The sequence below is a fragment of the Heliconius melpomene genome, chromosome 11 (assembly GCF_056956725.1).
Source record: "Heliconius melpomene rosina isolate 202511_hmr_F chromosome 11, ASM5695672v1, whole genome shotgun sequence".
Lineage (NCBI taxonomy): Eukaryota > Metazoa > Arthropoda > Insecta > Lepidoptera > Nymphalidae > Heliconius > Heliconius melpomene.
Genome location: NC_140399.1, coordinates 11,489,036 through 11,509,458, shown reverse-complemented (window position 1 = coordinate 11,509,458; position 20,423 = coordinate 11,489,036). Strand labels below are relative to the sequence as shown.

The following is a 20,423-nucleotide window of genomic DNA, read 5'->3' as shown; positions in this document are numbered from 1 at the left end:
ATTTACAAAAAAAAGAGCTAAAATTTTAATCCAGGCTACAAATCACTAAATTCTCTATATTTTTTGAAAACAAAAGAAAAAATTAAAAAATAATGTTACCAAACTTAAGTTTTACGTAGTTCAGGTAAAATTTTCACCCCCAAGTCCAAGATTGATGCGTGCACATCGTGACGGACTTTCACTCGGACTCGGACGCTTCCTACTTTACTACACGACACCGCGATTATTTACTATTTACGGTTTTTTTTTCAGTAATACCATTCATTTCCTTATTCCCCTTTAGAGCTATTCTAACCTTAATAGTCTTGAGTTAAAGACTAGAGTAGACAATAAAATATATAATGTATAAAGTAACTGCTGATTTATTCATTTATATTAGGATTGTCGATGTATTAATTACAAATATTATTTCTATATACATTTCATATCTGTAAAAGAATAATATTATGTTATAATTTCGGCTAAATTTATATATTATGGATTTCCAAGCAGTTTTGAATGAACATACCACCACCGACATCGACAGACACTTCTGCTGACAAATATATTTTGATAATTGAAGACTTATCTAACAAGTTTAACAGAGATCAACAAATGTATTACAGTGCGGCGTTAAGTTCTGCTACTTACTACTAAAACCACCCACCCCCTAAGCCTTACACCTTACCAAGTCGAGGTATAAGACCTAATTTCAAGATTTTGTCGTCCACAGCGAAAGTGCTGATATTAACGTTGTTACGTGAATAACGTAACGCATTACGTCGCTGGTCGCAATTTTGCGTTTCCACACATTTTCCAATTATTTTCTCATCTCTAATGGTCTAATACTTACATCACTTTCTTGATAATTAATTGCTTTTTTGCGTCCATATACAGTTTTTCACCGTTTATGAGTGATTTGATTCTTATGAAGTCGTGTATAAACTTTTCTTTTTTTTAAAAAAAATGCCTACAATATTAAGTTCAATTATTTTAAATTGCTATCACATAGAGCATAAAAACAAACATTTCTCAAAAAAACAGCCTTAAAATAAAATAAACATCTATTTTTAACAAGAACCACAGATAAAACAAAAACATTTCTCCCATTTAAAAAAAAAAGCAAAGCACCTCCACAGATACATTATAATATAAATCAAGAGTCGAGTCCATACAACACGATACCGTCGAGCTAGAGTTGCGCGCGAGTGAAAGTACTTTCGCGGTGAGGTCGTTGATCCTGAGAGAGCAATGCGCAGAGAAGTAAAACCGGGGTGATGAGTTAGTTAAGTTGCGAGAAATTCTCAGGTTAAATATTAAGCATAGTTAATATAGTGTTTAAATATGTTTATTTAGTATTTTTTTATTTAAATTATTGTATGCAGTTGTATAATGGCGGCCATTTTTTATTGTTAAAGTATTTTTAAAGGGTTAAGTCAGTTAGTCAAATTTAAATTAAAATAAGTTAAATGCAAAAAAACAAACAAATAATAATGAATTCTATCTTCTACATATATTCCTAAAATAAGCACACACACAAACGTACACACATAAAAAAAGTAAATAAAGTAAAAACGTATTTTCACAGGCAACGTAACACGTAACACGCGGCGTCACTCAGCGAGAGTGAAAGTCAAACAATTATACGCATGCTCATTCTGGCCGGTGTCTCTTTGTTTTGCTTTTGTGAATATTATTCTATGGTAATAAATAGTTTTGTATGCGTAATGTAATTTAATATATGTTAGTTTTTTTTTATATAATCTATTTAAGTATGGTTGTGATGTCCATTCCTATAGCAGAGTTATATTTGAAAATATTATTGTATATTTTTTCTGATTGTGTTATATTTTATTATATAAGGATATTTGTTTCGAATAATGTATTTCTGATCTAAATTCAGCGTTAAACACTACCCAATAAAAAATGGATAAGCCTAGTAAGTAAACCTCTCTTTATACCATAAAAAACAAAATTAAAGAAAAGTGGTAATAAAAAATAACTGGTTAGCCTTAACCAAAAATGAAAACATAATATTATGAACTGAGTCATATTCACTTCCTCGGTCGTTCTAGTAACAAGACAAAATGTGACATTAAGTTTCGCTATTCATCACTTAATGTCTTGAAAATTGGTCAACAAGTGGAAAACAGAGAGTTTTAACATAAGGTTCTCTCTACGTACGCCTACATTAAAGTGTAAACACTATTTAAACAAAAAATTGCTACAAAATAATTTTCACAAACGACCCTGCATGCAGGTCCGCCATTCAAAGCGGCGTTACATAACGAACTACACTGCGCATGTCACAACACGCACTAAGTAAATAAACAGAACAAATTAAAGACGGATATACACTGAGAACTAGAAAATAACTATTATAATATAGTACTTTTTACCTTAACTCTGATTTTAAATATTTTTTTAATTCAAACTAGTAGTTTCCGAGATTCAAAGCAAATAAATTCTTGAACTTTGTAATATGAGTATAGTTTTTCTTCGCCACTCAATGAGCTCTTATAATACTAGGTTTCTTTTGCCTACTCTACTATACGAAAAATACAACGCGAAGTTTAAAAAAACAGCAAGTTCAATTAGTATTGAGAACATATAGAAAGCGAAACAAAATGTTAAATAATGTTTAAATAGGTTTTTATATATTTGCAATAAAAAATAAACATTTCATCGAACATAACACACAGCACCGCCCGCCCTACGGTACCGTCACGCGGTGGCACGCGTACGGCGCCGCCCTATATCGATCGCGTAGTAACGTATTACTATAAGCACCGCTAGGCATATCGCCGACGCAAACATAGTGTATATTAGATCTTTACAAAAATAATGTGAAATAAATATTTATACGAGTAATAGCGAAAAATTAAGATTTCAATAGAAAGTGATATTAGTAAGGTAGACAGAGGGAACCTTGGAACCTAGTGTTAAGACCCTAAGTTCCCATTAAGCACTGCTGATCCGCACTTTTCGCCGCATTCTGAGGACATTGCGTGTTAAAGGGAACCTATACTTGTGATAATTATATCATCATGAAACTTCGCGAAATACAATAATATCAGTCTCTGATCTGATGGTCTGGGAAAAGATCCAGAAGTTGGAAGTCGAATCCTCAACCTATCACGTTTACTGTCGCAGGCTTGTGCTCCTGTGCTGTAGGTATAGAGAGATAATATGTTACTATGAACATACTACTTATTATATTTATATGCACGTGGCGTTAGGGAGGCCACCCTTAGCCCCCCTCAGCTCCTTCACCTCACACTCAGTTCCCACAGCTGCTATGAATGGGTCGTACGCTCGTAGGACGCGGGTATATTATTTTAAAGTTCTTTCATAAAATATTAAATATGTTGTTACAATTTTTAAATATTTATTTATAGATTTTTAGTAAGTAATCGTTCAACAGAGTAATCTCAGAGTCCAGAGCGGTTTATACAAATGGGTACTATGGGAATCTAGGATCCGTCCCTCTACGCTACTATTCTGATTGTAGCTTCTTTTTTCAACACACTATACTAAAAGAGAAGAACAAATTTCAACATTTTGTTTGTAGTTCGTTATCCATAAAAAGTCTCCGAAATAAAGTATAAAAGGACCTTCGAATAAGTTTATCTCGTTATAGAATAACAATTTACGATATAATTGATAAATATACTATACAGTGTCACGATTCACTCTTAATGACTCGCAGAGGTCAGATAACGATCTTTTTAACCCGCAATCTGACGTAGGTTTGTTTGAGAACAGAATGAGATCTATTCTTTGCAAATTATAAACGTTCAAAAGAAAAAAATAATTTTATTTTGTGGTACGTTAAGTATTACCTTACATATCCTATTTTTAAATTTATTTATTACTTACTTTAAGGTAAGATCAACTGTCTCTGAAAATAAATCATTCACAAAAATATATATTTTGTCCAAAATACCTCTCAATATAAAATATTTCTACGAAATACAATTCTTCTATTAAAACGTAGTAAATTGTGTATAAGAATAATCTAAACAGGCGTATAAAGTATTGTTTTCAATAGTATTTGCTCTTCAAGTCGTGTTTGTTAGATTAAAGGGCAATTGTGCCGCGTGTACCGTGCCTAGAGCCACCCTCTGACGCCCACAGCTCACGACTTCCATTATTTATCACAATATTACCCAGTAACTGACAAAATTTTAATGTAAGTTAATTTCATTAACTTGTATTCATTTACAAAATATAAGAAAAATAATCTATAAGCCAATTAAAAAAAATAAAGTAAATAAGTATAATTTATTAAAGCCTGCTAATAAATTTAACCGAATTATTTGTTTTAATAATTATTATTTATTTTATTAAATTGAAATTGTCTTAATATTATCAAGGTTGAAATAGCACCTAAAAATCTACGTTACTACCGACTACGCCGTAGAGGCCTCGTAGCTACGTAGTATTATGAAGCCTAATATTTACTCATATTAATATTTTAGGATATTTAGTTTTTCGTCAGTTATTTATTGTTTTTTTATAAAATATTACATATATGTTGAATGCAATAGTGTAATCATTGCTGGGTTCGATTTCCGCTTAGGTCATGGTGAGACAATTTCAGATGTTTGTGACAAAAATGTTACAAAAATAATAACTTTGAAAGTGCTTAATGAATGCTATATCAATTTTAATATAACTTTCCAAATTTAAAGAATGCCTGTATAGTCAAAAATGAGAACCAGATGTTTAATAATACATAAAAAATATTGTCAACATTATAAGAAATACGATTTCCTTTTTTAATATGGTATTAATATAAATAAGGAAATTGTTAATAGAAACTTTTTTTATGTAATTTATAATTTATTTATATTACGTGTTACATAAAATAGTCATATGTAAAACGTTACCGTCCTAAAACATAGAAAGTGATTACGACAAATACGTATAATAACAGTTTGAATATATTTAAATAATCAGTAGAAATTTTAATGCATATTTCATATCTTAAGCATGTTATAAATATGTCAGTATGTGTAAATAAGTATGTCAGAAAATTATATTATATAAACGAAGTTGTCAGTCTCGAGACATTGTGTATTGTGTGCTGAGCTCCAGAGCTCACTGTATTCGTCTGCGCTCTGGGCGCAGAATTAAATATAATTCATTCACCTTAGTGGAAATTGAACCCACCACCGTTTATTTAAAAAAACTGTAACTACACAAACATAGTTAAATAGTCAATTAAACATAATAAATTATAAATATAGATCATTTATTTAATGAAAATATTCTCGACGATTCCTGACCTGTGCTGACGTACTCTTATCCTTTACGCAGACCTTCCGATGTGCCTTGTAAGTGGCACGCAGCACGCCTGTGTAATTTATTGATCTATTTCACATTGAGATATGGTTAATAATGTCACCAGAGGCTATATAACGCGCAAAATATACTCACCCGTACGTATTTTGTATTAAAATAAGTGTTTACAACAACACGCGCACTGTTTTGGCGGTCAAATGTTTATTTATAATTAAATATTGACTATTATTCTTTATTAAACGATTTAAACTATATTTTATTTTTTATATAATTTCTAGATTAGAATATAATTTGTAAAACTACAACACATCCTCAATAAAAAAAATGCACTAAATTGAACATGACGTTTGAAGTGTCAAAACGCAGAAATGGCGGCGGCGTTTATTTTTAAATGAACGAATGACCTCAGTGCATGAATGTAGTGCCAATGTCATCGTATCTGGGTCTATGTCAAGCCGCGGCCTTAACGCTAGTGAGGTTGGCTCATTGTGGCCTTATATGGATGTTTAGGCCGCTATGGGATTTTTGGATATGCCTCCTTTGAATAATGGTGAATTACTATTTTGTTTTACTATTGAATAAATGTTTAGGTAAAACAGAAAATAAGATTTTTTTAATAAGTATTGAATAATTTCCTTTTTTTTAAATATTAAGAAATTCCGTTTATTTACATTTTAATTAACACTTTGATATATAATATATACTTCTTTATTTTATAAACTGGGAAAGAGGCGACATTTAAAAACGTGATCGATATAGCATTGTAATTGGACATCTGATTACATTACAAACAGCTAAAGCAATAATTTGTATAAATAAATAATGAACTATTAAAATCTAAATGACAGGTTAACAGCAATAAATTTAAACCAAAGTTAAACATTAGTCATCATTCGTCATCTTTAAATATTTTACTGTCTTAACATATTATATGTATAAATATTTTCTTTATACAGAAGGCATGACGCAAATATAAATTGAAAAAAAAAAACTTAACTAGTTCACTTTTATAGGTCACATTACAGATAAAACCTATATAATATATATTATCTTGAAAATGCAAAAAATGACCTTAAATAAGCAAGTACATATAATTAATGAAAAAAAACCATCCATATCATTATTGAAACAGGTTCATTAACGAAATGTAGGTTTTTAAATCGATAATATAATTCTAGTTTGGCGCCGATAGTGTAATGGCGGCATTGAGCGTAACCTTGTTAGTTCTTTCCTGCTCACGCGCAAGTGTTTCTATATATCTGTCTCGCTCCAACATACGTTCGTCACTACCGGATTCCAAGTGTGGAACAGACGGTTCAAATAATCTAGCTATATATGTATTTCTGTGTTGTCTAGGTCCTTAATCTTTATTGATAATTAACTAAAATTTCAAATTTTTAGGCATTATAATAATTTGTGCTGCTTAAAATATTAGTACCTAATGATAAATTTGTATTGTTCCATGTACAGAAGAGTATATTTTTCGACAAAAAGGTGTCAAAAACTACAATAGTAATCAATTTTTTATTGTTGAAAATTAATAAAAATCCTGTCACTTCTATTTTACTATTGTTATTTCCTTTGTCTAAATCAATATTTTTAATTTATTTATATAACTGAAACTAGAAGTAAGATTATTCCTATAAAAAACAATCGGTATGCACACGACCTTTGCTGATTAACCTAATTATCTGATTGTTTTATATTACCAATTTCATTTTGAACAAGATAAATTATACCTGGTTATACATGGTCTCAAAAATGTAAGTTTCATTTTCTTAATATGACAATCAATCTCATGAACAATAAAAATAGGATAAAAAATCTGACTAATTTAGAAGATACTAAAATATTAATTACAATAAAAAAATGAATACTTGCGTGATTCAGTAACAAAAACTACGTACATAATACCCCGTATGTGGGTCGATTGTGCAACCGTTGTTTTATATTGAATGTGTCAATATGCTGAAATGCAGAAAATTCTATATTTCACAATACTTGCCCTGGATTTAAATATTTTGATTTATCAGTATTTATATTAGTTTAACCTAAATAATTTGAAGCATCTTTATTGTTTTGTATACGTTTTGTTAAATATTATCCGTTATTTAAAATTGGGTTAGTTAGTGATACTATGAAAAAGTAGAGATTTTATGTTCTCGTCGACTAGCCTGTGTGAATGTGTGAGGAAAGGTGAACATCAGGTTCACATTGTATCCCGCACACAGCAGGGTAGGCAGAGAAAACCTAGTGTTAATAATGTATTCTGGAGGCATTGCGTGTTGAGTGGCGGTCTTTGCCTCGACACCATATGACCAGAGCGAAGAAATGAAAATATAAATATAAATAAATATTTTATTTCCTCGAGTGGGGATTGAACCTATAACCGTCGCGTTACAGTCACACCCTTATGCCGCTGCGCCAATAGAACATAAAAAATAAATTCTATTTATATTTAAGTAGCCATGAGAATACCACAAAATATCTATCGCTTTTTCACCGCCTCTATTGGGTTCTCATTAGGTCAGCTACCAAATATATATAACCTTATAGGTTTTTTCCTAAATTATACGCCGTACGTGCCTCCAACGCTAACCGTACCTTGAATAATAATAACATATCACCGCTCCGAGAACGTCCCTTTAAATTTGTAAAATAATTAATTTTTTATCGTTCGTACTTGAGTACCGAAACGAATATTAAGTTACAAGGTGCTCAAAACAATTACTTTATTAAGCAAGGTTAGATTTGTGGATAATACGTATTATCTTTTAAATTGTATTTTTTAAATATGTTTATTATTTTTTAATTAGCCATTGTTATGTTTATTGTTTTAAATTTTCTATGAAAGATGGGAGAAGGTATGTACGTACAGGATCACATTATTTAAACGTTAAAAAACAGGTTTTTTCAGGTGTTTATTTTCGTGTAACTACACTTCTTATGTCACGGAGTTAGCAAAGAAAATCTAAGCATATCAACTATATTCTTATTATTAAAATACACTGAGCATTAGTTAGCTATTTCCCAGTCCAGCTTACAATATAAAACTGGGGAACTAGGGAACCTAATATTAAGGCACTCCATTCCTTACTTGAGACATTGTGTATTAAATGGCAATATTCAAAACTACATTTACGTCTACCAGAGCTAGAGATTCAATGACGTCCATTAATTATTTTAAATAATGAAATGTAATAACTAAAAGATGGCCACACTATCCGCTAGTGTTGCAACTATTGCCAAATGTGTTCAATGTTTGTGACACGGCGGTGCACGTGTCATAACGAGGATTGACTATATATCGCTAATGCTGAAGGAAAATTGTCAAGGCCATACAAATATAAATATATTATTACACATCCCTATATCCTAAGGAATATTACACAATTTATATATGTCGCTTATTTGGTGCAACAATGACGTAATTGTTTTTTTTTAAGTTAAACTACTAGACGGATTTAGATTAAACTTTACAGTAATATATATATTAATTTATGCAAACACGCTTATGTAAACCCGGGTGGGTCACTAGTATTGTACTCTATAAATGATAGTTTTATCATAATAAATTTTGTCAGAGAGTTTTATCAAAACAATGTTTTTAAAAATATAGCATAAACATGAATGAATTATACCACGTGGATTGTTCTGTCACTGACTATTTGCAAACAAAAGAAACGTAAAGTATACTATAATTGTAGACGCATTCGCATTATATGTATAATTTAAGCAGTCTAGTGAAGTCATTATTTTGAAGCCATTTAAAATCCCAATAGAGCACCTACTAATATTGTCTATATGTGAACATATGACTTAAAACTTAAATGTTCTATTAAATCATATATAGTGAAAATTGTCATTTGGAGTAAGTAAGTAAAAAAGTAGCTTTAGGTTTTGCTGAATAACATGGTAAGTTGAGAAAATATATTGTCAAGATTTTCCGCTTTTCGCTTCCCGCCCAAATTCGAGGTATTGCCCATTGAGTGGCAACACCCAACGCCGCCCTTTATCTTGCTGGAGCTAGGAAATTTATTAATACTAATATTAATGGAAGCCTCTATATACCTATATTAAGTTACACACGTTGAAATACGTCTAAAATTAACTGAGAAAAATTCCACGACCTGCGACCGAACACGTAGAACTATTAAGTAATATATTTACAATTTACAATACGAAGAATTACAGTAACAGATAATATATTAATGAATTATATTCCTTATAACGGACGTAAACTAATGTCAAGGCAACATTTTACATAAATATTTAAAATAGGATATGACAAATCCCATGCTTATTCACTCTCCCAACAATAAATGGCCTTATTAAAAATCTTGCAAGCAAAGAAACAAAAAATATCTCAAAAAAATCTTAGTTAAGTTTAATAATATTTAAAGTAAAAAATGCTGTATACTTGGATCGTATCAAATTCTAAGTTAACATATAAAGTACTAACGAGCTAAACTTATTGTTATATTATAGCCAAATTATACCTATAAATATAAATTTACTCTTTATTTGTAGCCATTTGTAGCCAAACATCTATCCTCGCAAACTGTCACATTTATAGTATTAATAGTATATATCTTTCCATAGTAAATACAGGTAAAGTCGCAGGCAACCAGCTACCACACAAACCTTACATTGGGACCTTGGATCTACCTGCGCGGCCCTCAGCTCAATTTGTTTAAACTTAACCCACTGATCATGACACACATTCGCCGATTACGAGTGTGTGCGCGCACGCTCGATTCGTCCACAAATTTCATTTTTTTATTTTCGTATGTGGGTCATAGATTCCTGCGAATTTAGTGCTTTTTTTAAATATATATATAATGTATTATTATTAATTTAGGTTGCTACAACTATTAATAGATTATTTATATTTATTATATAAATATATACTAAAATATTTTTCATTATTTAAATATTGTTTTTTATAAAATTTACAAATTTAAATACAACATGAAAAAAAAAACAAAAACAATAAACTTTAATAATATATTTTGAAACAACTACATAAAAATAATAACGTTCAAATTGATTCGGCGAAGGCGGAAAGAGCGGCCAGATAGAAGCAAGGCCAGTCGTCAAGGTCCACGAAAATTATAATTATACAATAATAAACCCTATTTGGACGGTATAGAGTCACTACTTGTTCTTTATAAGTCACAATGCAAGACAATAAGAGTGTTTTAAATGCAAGTTTTTAGTAATAGGTAGAGATCAAGGTTTTTTTACGTAGAGCATAAGGTCGCAGTTACATACTCGTTACAACAGTGCGGAATAGATATTTTGTACTTAAATTATAATAAACGTATATATTACTTTAAAAAATATTAATTGAAAATTGGCGGGAAAGTCGGGAACGGAGTGTTACACTAGGTTCCCTCTGCCTTCTCTGCTACATGCAGGATACAGCATAAAGCTTTTTAAATATTAACTCAATGAATAATTTCAATATATAAATACTTATTATAGGCGTGGGTATAAGAAAATATTATTTACATCTACACGTAAGGTACATTACACATATTAGTTCTCGAAGCGAAGTGGATAAAGCATTCAAGGTGATGACGTTTGCAACGAATATGGCGGCTGTATGCGTCATGTCTACGTCGCAAAATTTTTAGTTTTGTTTTTTACGTTTGTAATTGTATTAAAAATATTTAATAAGCTAAAAATAATAATACATTATATATTTAATTTTTAATGGTTGTTGAATGACGAAACTCAACACCGTGCGTCATTTAAAAAAAAAGATAAATGAAAATTCATTCCTAGAGTGGAACTCACCATAACAGACAAGCTGAAATGTAAAATATAATATAATAAATAAAACTTTTAATAAAAAAAAATAGTTGCAGTTATAAACGTAACTTTTAATATGCTTGTAAACAACATTTATATGTACACATATTCTATTTGACTTGCACTGCTAAGCACAAAAATTGAGTCAAGGTTGTCTTCTGAAATGATTCGGGGAAAACGAAAGCAATAAATATTTTTTAAATAGTTTCTTTCTCACATTGAAGAATGCCTAAAAGGAAGATATATTCTTTCTTCATTTTCTTACGTACAATATATGAAACTTAACTTTATTAATTTGTTTTTTAATATGTACAACTTTCAAATCGTAACACATATCACCAAATATCTTAAATATCACTTCAAAGACGTATGAAATTTCATACACTATTAAAATATCGAAACTATTTAATTACAAAAAATGGCGAAGCAAATATAGATTAAGACGAAACTAGGTCACGGATGCTCCAAAACTCTTTCATTATCAACAATGACTAAATGAGTACGACTATTAAAACGACACGTATGAAGTAATGTGTGTTCGTCTGTCACGTTACGTAAGAAACCCAAACTGAGAGGTATAGAGGATGCGTAAAATATGTAAACAGTGTATGAAAATATTTGCATAGAAAAAAATATTATTTGGGTTTTATGAGAATTATAATATAGTTCTCTTTTCTCAAAATGTGCCCTAATAAATGTAATAAAACATTTGTCATTAGATTACTTACATTTTTACTACTTTTCACATTAAGATTAGATTAAAAAAAATTAAAACGACGACTCTACATACTAGATAATAGAGCGCCTACCAAAATAAATTTACGTTTATATTATTAGCGAGCCTCTAGGAAGTCGATACATCCGAGGGGCGTAGCTATCAAAGTGGGCCAAGGTTGGCAGAAGACCAGTTAATCGCGACCTCTGAGATACTACTATCTTACCCACCTCTGGTCGCGATACGTAACTAAGGAGGGGGGAAAGGGGGTCCAAGTGGTGTGGACTTACAAATATTTTCACGAGCACAAACGATTTTTACCGATGACGAGTAGCGAATAGTTTTGGCATAGCGAATAGTATTGAGATAGTTCACTTGTGACTGATTGGAATCTATCTATCAATAGCCTGATTTATTGTGGAAATGTTAAACAAAGCAGTTTTTTTACATTTTGTTTAAAAAAATATATTTTGAAATATTATCATTATATTTAACCGTGGCAAATACCCCAAGCTTTCTAAATGAGCCACAACTTGTATTTCACGCTGAATGAAATTTATGACATCTCAATAAAAAAACTTTTTTTACATTGTTTTAGTACGTGTGTAGAACAAATATTGGTTTATGGCATCATAAAAAATGGTTTTTGTTCGCTTTCAACCCTTTAACCGTACTTTTACGTATTGTTTAAGCGTTTTAACATTTTTACGTAATAATTTAGGATTGACTTTCTTTATGTACCTGCTATCAGAAGCATAATAGTCAATACAAATCAATATTTCTTTATTATTATACATTTTACACTTGCTTTGCAGTTCTTTATTTATTTTCACTGGTTTTCTATAATTAATATTTAAGTGTCAATGATAATTTAACGATAAATCACTAAATCTAATATCATGGCAATTGATATTAACTCGAAATTAGGTTCGAACCCGCAACCGTCGCATTAAATCAATGTTTACTATACAATAAATATATATTAAGCCGTAAATAATAAGCACCAATATTTGCTTTCTCCAATATATACGTATTTTATCTCACAATGGTCCGAATGTAATAGCGTACGATATTAACATAACCGCTATATTGAGTTGTAGAGTTCCTGATATTTTGTAATCTGTTTACATCTACGCACGTATTTCACGCCATCATTTATATTATCATACAAATAGAGAATGTATTTTGAATTTGTAGACGGAAATGGAAATAAAAATTGTATTGATTAAAGAATTATTTGGGAGTATTTATTTATTTTAAAAACCTGACATCCCATATTCTGAATCACTAACAGTAGAGTTTCTAAGTTTTATTATTATTTTTTAAAGAGTTATTCTTAAAAAAATATATTAGTCACCACCAAAATACAATATATTGAAAAAAAATACGGTTTTTCTACTACAATTTGTCCCTAAAATAAAACTAGCACAAGCCTGGGCACGCTATCTGCCCTGAATTTGCACGAAAGATATAATTCACACCACTATAAATACTTCAACATATGCTTAATTAGAACAATGCTATTAAAAAAGTTTAGATAAACATTATTTGACTTTCAATATCAATTCATCATTGTTCTTGACAGCGTAACATTTTTTAAATCGCTTGACTTAATAAAGATTACATTATTCATACAGCGTCTAGCTCATATATTTGAAGGAATATTCGGCTTTGGAGACTTTGGAACTTAGAAAATATTTCAAAATACAGTAATTTAGTATTAAAGAACTATTTTCATGGCCACCGCAAATATTTGTAAAGAAAACTTGCAAATTAACATGGGTTATTCTATTATTATGAAACATAACACGCGGTTTTTTCATTTTGAAACATGACAGCTTATTAATTTTGTCCTCATTTACAACGTATTTAATGTAATATATAATGGGAATCAAAGAAGTTGAAAAAAAGATAATAACATTGTTATATTTACACTTATTTGCCAAGAAGATGCCATATCTTTACGCACTTTCTCCTATGGCGTCGACAAAAAGAACACGACAACTAGGTATATTACTGTCATCATTTTGTTAATACAATGATGGTATCACGTCGTCAAAATATCTATATTTGTATGTCACACTAAAGTATTCATTTAATTATTAAATATTAAAAAAATATAAAAAATGCAGATTAAGTAATTAAGTAACATTACTATTACAGCTTAAAGAAAACATTTCACAATAAGACTTAACAGATTTATATTTATCATATTTTTAATCTGTATTATTTATATATATGTACATAAGTTTAGAGACCAGTCGTGGCGTACGCGTAGAGGCGCAAGTGTATGTATGAAACGTGTTGAATGTGTGTTCGATTCCCACTCGGGGGAATGAATTATTATTTATTAATATATTATTTTTCATTTCTTCACTCTGGCATTAAGGCAAAAAGCGCGGCTTTGAAATCCGCCACTTAACAGGCAATGCCTTCATAATTCTATGGAAAATGACTGATAATGAATGAAAACGAAGTGTCCTAACACTAGGTTTCCTCTGCCTACCCTGCTATATACGGGATACATCGTAAAAAAAAACATAAGTATGTATTATCTGTGGCGATTTTTCGCGCGAGTGCGTAACCGCGCATCACAGTCATAGCGCAATGTGTGTCAAGGATTTGTATTAGAGAAAAATTTTTGCGGACCTTGACGCCGTTTGATTAGAACTAGGACTGCCCGAATTATTTATTTTATTACGTGGGATTTATTTATTATACATTTGGGTTTAAATGCGAACTATTTCAAAGTTTTTTTTGCACGCGACCGCCCGGGACCTTGAGTGCTTTATTCGCGTGTTGAAGATAATAGATAGGTACTCGTAGGTATGTATTTTATTTGTGTAATAAATATGTATAATATGTATATTTACTATGGTGCCAGTTAGTGTATAAAAGTTTTTTTTTACTATACATATGTCTTACAAATAAAGAAACTGAAAATAGTGATACTTTCATTTGTATAAATTTAAAATTAATTTAAAATCAATAAGTGTAATATATTTTATAATTACAATTAAAAATCTGAAAATAATCATTGCCGTTGATATTACTTCTATATGAGTCGAGAGAAATATAATTTTTCACTTATTGAGCACATGCTACGATGATAAACTTTGTCGATAAACTAAATCTAGCGATTTTCGTTCTATAAACTTGAGGTCAATAATCTCTTAAAAAATAAGATGTATAATATAATTTATAATTTATATTTTTACAATTTCATAATTTATTATGTTATGTTATAAATTCATTTATTATTATATGTTTTTTAAATTACAGAAGCTAGTAATATGCCACTTCGATCTTCATATTGACTGATTAATGGCATTACCTACTTCAGTTTTGTATCTTCGATGGGGGTAATTAGTACCAATAACATTTTTCTATAAAATTTCTCAATTTCGCCTGCATAGTAGGGTAGACAGAAAGATCCTAGTATCTACTCACTCTTTTCTACGTTTTTTCAGACTTTTTTTTGAGTGATGGAACTTAACGCTTCATTTTATCTTACCAGAGGGAAGAAATTCAAAATATATCTCCTAATATGTCGTTATTTACTTCGGCTTGTACTAATACAATTTACATGTATTTAGCATGCTGGTATGTATGTATGTCCGATAACTATTTTATACCTCTATGACATAACTTTCACTAGCCTTATTTTTACATACCTAGGTCAGCAGAGACCTAGAACCTGTTAAGACACTACTTTCTCCGCATTTTATATAATTCATTGATCTTCTATATTCAATAAATATTTCTTAATTGTGTTAATATGAAACTTGTATATTAATATTATAGGCCCTCGTAGCTCAGTGGCACAGAGTCTGACTGAAAGTCCAGATTTAATTCCCACTCGGAGAAATTAATTATTTTCATTCTCTCTCTCTGGTAACAAGATAAAGCGCGGCGTTAAGTTCCAGCACTTTTAAATTAGGTACTAAATTAACGTTTCTGAATGCGACTCGGACTATTAACTTAAACCATATTAAAATATTTAGTTTAATTCGAAATCCATCACATATAACATTTGTAATATAAGACTCACTGTGGACGGTTCAAAACACGAGACGCGAGAGTTTATATTTTAATGATTACTTTCTTCTTTTAGAAATTATTTTACGACTCAGTTGTCTTGCTTAACCGATAGCTGAGGGAAACATATTTTGCTCTAGTATTTACTGTTCTAATATAAATAGCTTCACATTGTAATCCACACATAGCAAGGTAGGTAAGGAAATAGAATGCCTAAACACTCCGTTCCAAACTTTAACATACTAACATACATAACATACTTTATCTACCAGAAGGATTAAATGAAAATAAATAAAACATTATCAATATGCCAGGGTGAGGACAAAATCCACAACCGTGGCGTTTACATCCAGGTAGGGTCCTGGTTAGGTTTAAAATATGCTTTTAATAAATAAATATAACAAAAACTATATTTACAAATAAATATTTAGATATATACAGCTATACTCGTATATTACAAAGCCTCGAGTCACAAGCAGACCACGCCGCCACGTAATAATGACGTTTCACTTTCACTGCGCGCGGAAGCGTCCGATTAATCATCTATGATCTCTACACGAATTAAGATTGCATTTGACTTTATAATAAAACATTATTTAGCTTCCCGCTGTATCCCGCATATGGCGGGGTAGACTGAGGGAACCTAGTGTCCCAACGCATCGTCTAAATTATATTAGATTTTTTTTAAATGTTTTCTTTTTTAATCTACATAGCATATGCAGTTTAGCTTGAGGCTCTCTTCCAAATATAGCAGTATACGCAGAGATATCCGTCATACTCTCCACTTTCCATCTGAATTTGATACTTTGCTTGTTGTGTGGCGAAACTGCATTCCACATTTTTTATTGCCAGAAAATAAAAATAACTCCATCACCAAAATGAGAATCGAAACCATAACCTTCACATTGCAATGCTATTCCACTGCTAATCTGACTTTCATATTTTATTCAGAAATATTTATTTATTTATTCCGGAGTATACTGTAGCATATAAAGAAGAAATAGTAATAGTAAAATCTATGATTATTTGGTTGCATGCAAATATGCACTCTCGCTCAATAAGAGCGATGACAGACCAAAATTATAACAAGTGAAAGTGACCAACGCTGAGTGGATCGATTTGACAAAGACCGTGCTGTCCGTTCATGAAATTAAAATAATAGTTTTAATTTGTTAGAAAAATTTCACATTTCTATGTCTTAGTTTTTGTGAAATAAAAAAAAAAGGTAGAGTTTATTTTTTTTTTGCATTGAAGGAATGAATTTAGGTTTAGTTTAATCACGTTTGATTTGTCGAATAGTAAATTAAACATTTTCTTTAAAAACTAAAACTAAGACCAAATATTATTATATACTAATATACGCTATTTTTTTTCTAATATCTGATGGATTTGAATTTACATCATTTTACTAAATTAAATAAAATTCAAATATTTTTTCTCTGAATGCGGTTGTTACCGGTAGTATTCAGTAACAAACATCAGAAAATACCTTGCCCCATCTTACTCATATACGGAGGCTTTTTATATATATTCATATACCAGAGAAGGGAGAGAGTGTTAACAGACTCTATTCTATTTTATCGTTCACAACACTATGTACTCATTACGATGAATATAGCAAATATATTATTATTTTATTTTTCATTTATATAATTATCTATTATTTAATGTAATTTTATAATAATACGCTAAAAAGCGAGAACATTACACATATATCTGTCTCTTTCTGTAATATAGTAATCAAAATCGATAGATAGAGATGGTGAGTGTTTGTTCTATTGATAAGGGCAAGGCCATTTATTGTGTGATAAGTGCAGTTATCTTCCCTTTGGCTCTTCCGTGATTTGTGCATATATAATAGGGTTATCAAAAGCATTTTATTTGAAACTAAATGTAAGTTTAAAAATAAATAATAAATTAGTTAATAGTAATAAAAAATAAATGATATAATTTTCAAAATTATTAAATTTAAAAATATTATTTGGAATATTACAATAATATTTTCGTTAGTTATTTGATTTACGTTTAGTAAATTGTTGCCAACCCTAACGATACATGGATACTGTTATCTTATAAATGCAATGCATACTTACATTAATATAAATAATGATGATATAAAATACTTTAACTCAAGAAATGATTGAGAGTAAATTATTATTTTTAATTATTACGTACATGGCAACAATTTTAAATGCATATTTATATAATATATCTTGATATATTAATAAATAATATACTATAATATGCTATTCTATAAGTATAATATATTTGTCATCATAGTAATTTTTATATATAAAATTTTTATTATTTTTAACTAAAATACATACATTTTAATAATAATTAAAACAACAACAATTTCTTTTATTTATAAAAAAATAGATCAGTACAAAATTCTCAGAATATTAGTATAAAATTAATTTAATCTGTTATAAAATTGTATATACGTATGTTATGTGTGCTAAAATATTTAAAAAGTATTTATATTAACTAAATGTCTTTATATACATAACTATAATTTATATATAACTTAGAGATTATTTTTTACTGTAGCACTTGCCAATATCATGACTCAATAATAGTATACACTGGTAAAAGCAAATTAAACGTATTAGGATGAGAAAAATATAAATCCAACTGCGCAATACTTCAAAAACTTTGGTGTTCTCGTATATCTCATTCTTATCTGCAAGTTTAATATCTCTCGTAGATATAATATATATTTTTATTATTAAAACAATACATTAATACATTTAATTACTTAATATTATAAAGAAAAATGTTAACTTAATAATTAATTACGATATTTTCAGTTTCTGTTATTCAAATCAAGAACTGGACTTAAAATATTATTTTTTAAAATAAAATTCTAACTGAAACAAAATAAAATTCTCACCACACCGAAAGCACAACAACAGTGTTATGATAATAAAAAAAAACAAATTTCATACGATTTCACCAAAACAAAAATAAACAATTCCAAATTTTCACATTTCCAAACCAAATAAACTAGAACTTACATCTAAAATAATATTAAAAAAAACAAATCACTCACCACTTCCAAAATGCAATCCAAAAAATTCTAAATTCAAATACATAAATCCTTACGAACACAAATTTTCATATATAAAAATCATCCAGTTAGCACGCAACACTCTGTCACTACACACGCGTCGTGTCCGCGCGGCGGCCGTCAAGTCACTGAACTGGGCGGTTGAACGCGAGATGCGAGAGAACCCTGAATTTTAGGAATCGGGTCAACTGGACGGCAATGGTCGCGTCCTCTGGCTTGTCCATGAGTTTTGGTCGATGGTCAAGGATTTTTTTTATTATTATTATTTAATTATATTAGTATTAATCATAGATAATATTTTATTTTATTTAAAACTATACAGAATTTAGTATTTAATTTTAAATATTTTTTTTACAGTTGATTAAAGATAATTAAGATTTTATGTCATTTTTTTATGTTTTTGTAACTAGGATTGATTTTTTTTTAATATAGTTTGCAAAGAAATTAAATTATAGAGACAGATTACAGTAACATTTTTATTTTCATAACATCATTTTTTCGTTATATATTAAACTAAGCTCCACCTGAAATTTGTCACAAATAAATAAAATTCTTATAAAATTTAAAAATATATTTTAAATAGCAAGCTCAAATATATAAATATATATATAATAAATAAAATTCTTATAAAATTTAAAAATATATTTTAAATAGCAAGCTCAAATATATAAATATTATAAGTTCTGTAAATTACTTTATTCATTTTGATATTTATGAAAGAAAAGGATATTGATTTAGTTAAATAATTTTATGTCTTAATGTCAAATCAATCATTTTTAGAAAAATTACAACAAAATTAAAAAGTCCCGTTTTACAGGATTAAAAATTGCCAAGTTTCCATGAAATGTACATGTAGTAGATACAGGTTTTACATATTTATCCAATTTTATAATATTTTATTGTACTTAGAACAATGTATGTAGAATTTTCCTCTTCGTTTTTCATTTACATCTCAGTCATTTTTTCATTTATCTTTGTTCAATTACAAATTCCGTAGAGTATGCAGATAGAATATATTAAAAATAGAAAATTGGTTTTTCATTCAGAGTAGCCTACAGTTACACTGACGAGACTGACAATAAATTATTTTTACTATAAATATATTTCTCCAAGTATCATTCATAGTGTATCCAACCCATATCATTCATATGTGCATTTATACACTCCTTCTTTATTTTCTCACTCTGGTATCGAGGCAAAGGGCTGCGTTGAGTTTTGCTACTCAACAAACAATGCCTCAAAAATTCGACGGCAAGTACTATTCCATTGAAATATATGAACTCTACATTTTTTGATGTATGAAAATAATATGTAACTTTTTTACAATTTTTTTGCTTTGGCTCTGATATAGCAGGGTAGGTAGGTGTGTAATAAATGAAATATATACGGCCGAACTACAAGAAATGGTAAATCGAGTTAACGAAAGCAGTGTCGAGGCCGGTCTGAAGATTAATGTCACTAAAACCAAATTCCTGACTATCTCCACTAAATGTAACC

The 20,423-nt window shown here is 29.5% G+C and overlaps 1 protein-coding gene across 2 annotated transcripts in view; it reads right to left on the bottom strand.

The window, feature by feature from the left end:
* Positions 1-19,067, bottom strand: part of Eip74EF (Ecdysone-induced protein E74) — a 166,732-nt gene extending 147,665 nt beyond the window's left edge. For both annotated transcript variants that reach the window (XM_085193412.1, XM_085193411.1), the window contains exon 1: positions 18,909-19,067. The gene's annotated coding sequence lies outside the window, so the exon portion shown is untranslated. The remainder of the gene's footprint in view (positions 1-18,908) is intronic.
* Between the last annotated feature and the right edge of the window lie 1,356 nt (positions 19,068-20,423).